At 41.0% G+C, this 8,601-nt stretch overlaps 2 long non-coding RNA genes across 2 annotated transcripts; one reads left to right on the top strand and one right to left on the bottom strand.

The window, feature by feature from the left end:
- Positions 1-1,547: 1,547 nt before the first annotated feature.
- Positions 1,548-4,843, bottom strand: LOC138955278 (uncharacterized). The gene is made up of 4 exons (XR_011452171.1): positions 4,493-4,843; positions 3,887-3,989; positions 2,854-2,914; positions 1,548-1,750 (listed from the first exon to the last, which is right to left on the bottom strand). It is a non-coding gene; the product is annotated as an uncharacterized lncRNA (long non-coding RNA).
- A 96-nt stretch (positions 4,844-4,939) lies between these two features.
- On the top strand, positions 4,940-8,024 carry LOC138955279 (uncharacterized). The gene is made up of 3 exons (XR_011452172.1): positions 4,940-5,844; positions 6,223-6,549; positions 7,538-8,024. It is a non-coding gene; the product is annotated as an uncharacterized lncRNA (long non-coding RNA).
- The last annotated feature ends 577 nt before the right edge of the window (positions 8,025-8,601 follow it).

The following is an 8,601-nucleotide window of genomic DNA, read 5'->3' on the forward strand; positions in this document are numbered from 1 at the left end:
TTAGTCAAGTTTTGACTAAATATTTTAACATCGTGGGGGAATCGAAACGAGGGTCGTGGTGTATGTGTGCGTGTGTGTGTCTGTGTGTGTGTGTAGAGCGATTCAGACTAAACTACTGGACCGATCTTTATGAAATTTGACATGAGAGTTCCTGGGTATGAAATCCCCATACGTTTTTTTCATTTTTTTGATACATGTCTTTGATGACGTCATATCCGGCTTTTCGTGAAAGTTGAGGCGGCACTGTCACGCCCTCATTTTTCAACCAAATTGGTTGAAATTTTGGTCAAGTAATCTTCGACGAAGCCCGGACTTCGGTATTGCATTTCAGCTTGGTGGCTTAAAAATTAATTAATGACTTTGGTCATTAAAAATCTGAAAATTGTAAAAAAAAATAAAAATTTATAAAACGATCCAAACTTACGTTTATCTTATTCTCCATCATTTGCTGATTCCAAAAACATATAAATATGTTATATTCGGATTAAAAACAAGCTCTGAAAATTAAATATATAAAAATTATTATCAAAATTAAATTGTCGAAATCAATTTAAAAACACTTTCATCTTATTCCTTGTCGGTTCCTGATTCCAAAAACATATAGATATGATATGTTTGGATTAAAAACACGCTCAGAAAGTTAAAACAAAGAGAGGTACAGAAAAGCGTGCTATCCTTCTTAGCGCAACTACTACCCCGCTCTTCTTGTCAATTTCAATGCCTTTGCCATGAGCGGTGGACTGACGATGCTACGAGTATACGGTCTTGCTGAAAAATGGCATTGCGTTCAGTTTCATTCTGTGAGTTCGACAGCTACTTGACTAAATATTGTATTTTCGCCTTACGCGACTTGTTTGTTTTATCGAGTTATATCCGAAGATTCAAAGATGTTCAATGTGTATAGTTACACTAGCTTCCATGGTATCCATTCTTTTTTTTTAGATCTACTACTAACAATCTCTCTTGCAGACGGTTAGACTGTTGCTTTATGTTACGCGCAATATGGCTTTGATTTAGATTTAGTTTTTATTTTATTTTGTGTGTGGTTTGATTTAGCTTCACTCTACTCAGAAGAAATGTTTTAAACATGATTAACAAAATATTACTTTATGGATGTTTGCAAATAGAAACGTACGTGTGTCAACAGCGCAACAAGTTTCTAAAGAGGACGATATAGAACGCTCATGGCCGGACCGTATCAGGTTGGGGGGGCCCCCAATTGTGTTCGGGGTTCATTAGTTGAGGGCGCTAGGGAGGTCTGGACGTTTTGAAATGTAGATGAGAATATGTGGAATCTAGCTGGCGCGTTCTCCGAATATTTGTCATGATTTATTGATTTTTATTTCATTTTCACCCTTGGAGGAGATACATGTTCAGGCCGGGGGGGTGACAGGAACCCACCCCTGGATCCGTCCTTGACGCTAGACAAAAAAGTATCTGTGCTGTAGTTTTTTTTATGTTTTATCTCACCCTCATTTTTGAATGTTGTTTTCACACACACACACACACACACACACACACACACACACACACTTTTGATCCCATTCCATGTACTGCGAAGACTTTATTCAGGGTTTTAGCTAGTACTTAAACATCCAATTTCAAAGCACAAATCTGAGCTGAGAATAGATATGCATAAATGTGTAAAATAATGGTGATTTGTGATCAAAACACTTCACAGGGAAGCTTGTTTATATGTCTTATGTATGTGTCTTCCATCGCCCTGGCAACATCAGAACTCCACACCAGCCTGCAAAAGTATAAACATAAAGGGTGACACAAATGAAACAAATGCAGCCCACAAAAATGCTTAATACTTCTTGACCTGTTGACCTAGTTAGTTAATATTTGGCGATTATTAACTATATCTTATGCATGACAAAGGTCAACACAGTGGCGAGTTCACAGGTCAAATGGAGGGGTAATTTGGAACACTTTTGAGTTTTGATCTAGCTGTAATCTTCTTTTTTCAGCACATTTTCAACAACAAAAAAAGGATTAAAACATTACGTCTCCAATGAGTTAACAAGATCGTAAGATTTTGTTGATCTTGTCCGAGTGGATTTTGTGTATACAAGTGTTGACTAAGATCTCATATGCTAGATGTCGAAAAACTACTCAAATTATCTTCCCTCGAAAGGGTGGTAACCAAGCTAAAAAAAAAAAGACGCCATAGGAAATTAAGTAGCGTGGAAGGATGGGAGGGTATAAACAATGAGAATTGGGTGAGTATATTAATTATAGGAAAATTTATTATTGAAATTTTCATTTAAATTACATAGTTTATACCCTCCAAAACTAACACTCTTAAATTCTTTAATGCTTAAATCGGGTTAATTAGTGTACGGCTCCATATAAAACCCGAAACGGTTGAGTCTATCCCCGAATTCGGATCCTTTTTGGAAAGAGCCCAAAAGACAGACCATTTCACCTACAACATTGTAACTTTTGGTATTGGTCATACCTAAGCTGAAATTAATGTACAGCAAATATACAGTGCAAAATGCCGTTAACGGTCTTGCAGGCAACTCAGTTAGCTATCCTGCCTATGCAACTGACTCACGAAGTCTCGCACACAGATAAACAAATGAGGGAAGGGGCCTGTGTCGTCTTCAACCAATAAACACACACACACACACACACACACACACACACACACACACACACACACACACACGCGCGCACTAAAGATGAATATTGCATATGCATAATGCAGAAGAAGACAACTTAATCTGATAATCTATAGATGTAGTGACTGGTGCAATATTTAACGAATTTAAAAGGACGACTCTGAAATGTATCATGTGAACCAACTTCTCAATAAACAAAATGAAGACCAGTTTAAAAAGTTACCTGTTTCATTTTGGAATGTTTTTGGTCCCATCACATCTCTGATGTACACTCCATAGACGCACTGTAGTAATAAAAAAAACTGTTTAAGGAGAAAAAAGATTATGCAGGGAGGAAGAACAGTAAGAACAACAGAATCAGCAGCAACATTCACTAATCTTACTCCACATAACACATAACACTGAATCTCAGTGAAGAGTTAGTGATCCAAATATTTTAATTAAACAGAGAGACACAGAGAGATTGAGAAGGAGACAACAGCTATGTGCATGTGCGTGTGTGTTTGTGTGTGTGTGTGTGTGTGTGTGTGAGGGGAAATTTAGTCATTGAAAACTAAACACTTTCTACTCTTCAATATCAACAGTCATAGACATAAGATTAAGAGCCACTGGGAAAGTTGGACATGAACATGTATATGTTGCAGGTGAGGAGGGGGGGGGGGGGGGGGGGGCTGGAGGGTCTTTGTTGTTTGTAGATTATAACTTAGCACAAATTCCTGTTTTGTAACACTGTAATGTACAAGTAGAAATGACTGTGGAATAACTTTCTTCTGTTATATCAGTATGATTATTTGCAAAGTTACCCGGATCATTGTGGCATCCTCTTAATCCTATCACGTCTGAGACTTTAGTAGACGTGCCTGTAGAGGGAAGGGATGGGGGAAGGGGGTGGAGGGTGGGCATAGAGAGTGTCGGTGTAATATGAAGGAGGGAGGGGAGAACCATTGGTAAATAAAACTCTTATAATATCAACAGTTCTGAAACTATTTGAGCACGAGTTTCCCATTACCACACAAAGGTGCAGATAGCAACAGATGTTACACCGAGAGTGTGGGGGGGGGGGGGGACTTTTAGAGGGTTAGTTGTTGGACTGTAGTATCTGAATAGCAGTGCTATGGGGTGAGGGTGGTGCTGGGGCGGAGTATGTATCGTATGTAACTTGAATTGGATATTAATAAGCATGATCACTCAGACTAGAGCTAAAAACGGTGTTAATCTTCACAGACATTACATAATATGAATTCACAAGCATGTACCTTTTGTTTTGCCCTTGAGTTTGGTAGAAGGCAATATTGAGTGTCGAACACAAGTTGCATTGATCACTGACACTGCGTCACCCTGCGGTCAATCTCCTCTGATCTGCAGATTGCACCAGCACAAACCCAAACAATGTTATGATCGCAAAAAGCCTGCATAGCCAATGGATCTAAGAACACAAACACTCGATGGATCTAATTAGAGAGTCTGCAAACGAGTCATTTTACGTTGGAAATTCAATGACAATCTGTCAGTCAATGAAGCAGATAGATCTGTCCCTGCGATTGTTTTTGCAAGCAGATACATGTTTGAACTTCACTTATCCCGTTATCATTCAACAAATTGATATCTTGCATGATGAATTTTGTGCCGAGGAGCTGAACAAACAATCAAAATCAAGCAAGTGGTACATTCAGAAGACAAACTTCAGTCGCAAAAAACAAACTGACGAGAAAGAACCTAGCTTAATTACTGCTGTATTGATTTCGGCCAAACCAACGCATTTGCATACCGAAGTCATTCCTCCTTTGATTCCAATCATTGTACATGATCTTAATGCAAAAATATATACGAAAACGAGCTGATCGAAATGAGTAACATTGCACCTGCATTGACTGTACTGCAAAAGCGAAGGTCGTCTGCGACTGGAGATTTCGAAGTTGAACAGCAGCGTTTCTTCACACTCAGCTGTTGGCTTCCTCGGAAAAGTGAAAAGCGTGACTTGAAATCTAGCGGAAACCACATTCTATCTTTCCGTTTCGGTATTCTTGTGTAAAATCCATGAAAAAGTTCTTTCGAAAAAGGCGGCCGTCGTTATTTGGGATGCCACCTAGTGTCACACTACTATTTCCGGAGAAAGTGATGAGTGCGCTGATTGGCTGCACCGCTGCACCGGAGCCAAAAAATAGAAACGTGTCCTATTCCTTGCTCCGCTCCGCACACACCACTTTCTCCACTCCTGCAACGGAAGTAGCGTCATCCCTCCGCCTCTGCTGCGATACTCGACCCTTGCTCCGCTTGCTCTACCTGTGTGTGAGCCCCCCTTTAGGACAGCCCCCCCCCAGCCCTAAGTTAGGTAAGAGCAGACAGAAGCGCCCCCAACTTGCAAGGGAGATAATTTTAATCCTAAAAATGGCGGCCGTAAATGAGACTGTGAGTCGACTCGACTCGTGCATCATTTTGCGATATAACATGCGCCATCAACACATTTTCGTCACCGCACGGATCCGCGGAATGCCCAAGACGATAAGGAGAGTGCCGCACGCTTTCATTTGTCAAAGCATGGACTCCTGTTTGAAATATGTTGACAAGAGTGTGGACGGTATGCAGTTTAGCACTTACAAGCACCCGCGAAGACTATGATTGCACCGTTTTCTGCGTGATTGATGTCTGTCAGTCCATGCACGGCGACATATTCTACATCAGCAAGGAAACGAGTCTTCGCTGCATTCACCGAATGTATATTCTGCCTTGCACGACGAGTGTGAACCCGACAGGAAGCGGCTAACCACACGTACTCGTGAGCAATTCCAGATAGCTTGTACTTGTAGTGCACTTTTTCGGCGTGTTTGTGGTGCTGTTTACACACATTTTCGAGCAATAGTCTATCAGTCAGTCAACGAAACAAAACAGCTCGAGTATAATATCAACAAGGAAGGATGCCACGCCGTGACGGCTTCAACAGGCATTGAAGTAGTTGGTGACGAACATCTTTCTTTGGACCGTGTGTCGTGTTGTTCTATGGCCAGGGTGTGAAAAGGGTACCATGATTTATGAGAGTTGGGTGTGTCCTGCAATCCAAGGACCTCTGGGCTTGTTCATATACGGTGACATTGGCTACATCTTGACACCCTGAATACTCACAGTCACACCCTATATCTACAGCAGTGCTCCAAGCAGGTTAACTCAACACGTGAACTAGACACGTCAGCATTGTTTCCTGTCATGATGAAAAAAGGTAAGGTTTGGAATAGATCTAAAGCATAATTGATCAAATGTTCCTTTCAAGGCATGCTACTTTTCAGATTGTGTTTGGGAATGTTGTTGCAGAAAATGTCAAGGTTATAAAACAGCTTGCATGAGAGAGAAAACATTAGAGCAGAAAAGGCATGTTTGAAACTTAAATGGGTTGTTATTGTTAATCAGCGCCATATTATATACTGACTGTGCTCGTTGTAAGTTTGACTTGGTAGCTGTGCTGACAGTGTTGTCTTAGTATCATCTGCACTGCAGATCTGTGCAGCGTATTCACCTGGTAATTGTAAATGCATTCAACTTTCAAGCAAACACTGAAACATTCAGCAAACGCTCATAATTTTCTTTCTTGTATCACCAGAGAATAAACTTCATCACCGTCTGCATCGTCTGGCACCACCATGCTCTCCTCCAGTGTCATCTTCTACCCGTGGACACTAACATACAGTTACCAAAGCAAGGGCAGGCACCACCATGCTCTCCTCCAGTGTCATCTTCTACCCGTGGACACTAACATGTACAGTTACCAAAGCAAGGGCAGGCACCACCATGCTCTCCTCCAGTGTCATCTTCTACCCGTGGACACCAACATAGTTACCAAACAAAGGGCAGAGACAATGAGGAATGCCAATGAAAGCATAAGTCTTAGTGAACGTGGTGTGCAAGAAAAGACTTGACATCATTTCAGGTAAATATGTTATGCTTGTAATATGATACTCATTCAGTCATTGACAATTCTGTAGAACATTTGGAAAACAAAAGAATGCTGTTTCAGTGTTTGACTTCTTTTTTAAACTTTTATCTGAAACTTTGACTTTAAATTTTACTACTCCTTGATATCAACAAAACTGATTCTTAAGTGACAATAACTAGTAATTTACTAGTACTAAAAACATGTATTTATGCTGTTATTGTTAACGTGGGGGGGGGGGGGGGGGCATAGATTGTGAGGAGAATAGAACATGCTCTAGGGGATTTCAAGAAATTGTGCTAATTTGTAATTCAGTTGGTTTGTTCCATTTCCTGAATTGTTAGCCTTGTCTGATTCATTTTAAAGGACTGAGTCATTGCTGATATACAGAGCTTTCTTTTAATTGTTTAACCCCTCTAAATTAACGCAAGACCTCATGTTTTTTACTGCTGAAGCGATTGACACCTGCATCAGCAGTAATGGCAGAACACAAAGTACAAAAGTTAACCAAAGAAGACACCCTGTTCTGGACAGATAATTGATGTTCTTCTTCACGTATGTAAACGTTGCCAAAGCGCTTTGAGCTGTGAAGAAGCGCTATATAAATGTTCTATTTTCATTATTATTATTGTGTCTATCCTGAACTTGAGTTGATTTTTAAGTGGTACTTTGTGTTTTTTCGGGTAAATTTTTGGGGCATCCTTTTTTGAGCAGCGGAAGAGTGTGCCACATTTCCAAGTGAAGTGCCTTTAATGGCGTAGAAAGTTTGAACAAAATGATTCGGGAGTGATTTTTTTTTAAAGTACACAATTTGTACCTGTAGATAAAATGGTTTGCTAAGTGTAGTATGAATAAGAGCAAGTTTTAGAATTACTCACTGTCTTCTCTTTTTCTTGTAAGATTATGTGGTGAAACTGCTCTGTTGCTAACATTTAATACAAGAAACCTTCTGCTCTTATGACTATGTTGCTGTTCCTTGTTCAAGGACCTCTACTCACACACTGATGCTGACACTCGTTGAGGGGCCAACTACCAACACTGATTGTGATACTCGCTGAGGGGTCGACTACCAACACTGAGGCTGACGCTCGCTGAGGGGCCAACTACCAACACTGATGGTGATACTCGCTGAGGGGTCGACTACCAACACTGATGGTGATACTCGCTGAGGGGTCAACTACCAACACTGAGGCTGACACTCGCTGAGGGGCCAACTACCAACACTGATGGTGACACAACACTGATGCTGACACTCGCTGAGGGGTCGACTACCAACACTGATGGTGACACAACACTGAGGCTGACACTCGCTGAGGGGCCAACTACCAACACTGATGGTGACACAACACTGAGGCTGACACTCGCTGAGGGGCCAACTACCAACACTGATGCTGACACAACACTGATGCTGACACTCGCTGAGGGGTCGACTACCAACACTAAGGCTGACACTCGCCGAGGGGCCAACTACGAACACTGATGCTGACGCTTGCTCAGGGGCCAACTACCAACACTGACCCTGATACTCTCTGAGGGGCCAACTACCAACACTGATAGTGATACTGACGCTTGCTCAGGGGCCAACTACCAACACTGATGCTGACGCTTGCTCAGGGGCCAACTACCAACACTGTATGTAGTGGCCACTGTGTAACCTCCCTTGCACAAAACAACAAATTTTATATTTAAAATGGTTAAAGGAATTTTTTAAGCATTTACATTAATTATGCCAGGAACAGTCTGCAGACACAGAAGTATACAGTGGTTTTGTCAATATTAGTTAGCAGTTAAAACATGTCCAACGTTCATATTCTATTTCTATACTACCTGTCAACAACAACAAACTAAGCAATCGCGTTTGAGGGCAGATCATTTTGATGAGGCCATTTATTGTAAAAGCAATTATAAGACTGAAAAGCCCATTCATTGTCCTATGTTATTTAGAAAACAGATTTAGTTCTTCTTCTTCTTCTTGTCGTTCGCCAATGTTAAACTTGGAGTCCAGCTCTGGTAATGAAGCTGGTGGTCTTATGGAGAGCCTCCACAGGT

Source organism: Littorina saxatilis, unplaced genomic scaffold (genome assembly GCF_037325665.1).
Source record: "Littorina saxatilis isolate snail1 unplaced genomic scaffold, US_GU_Lsax_2.0 scaffold_773, whole genome shotgun sequence".
Classification (NCBI taxonomy): Eukaryota; Metazoa; Mollusca; class Gastropoda; order Littorinimorpha; family Littorinidae; genus Littorina; species Littorina saxatilis.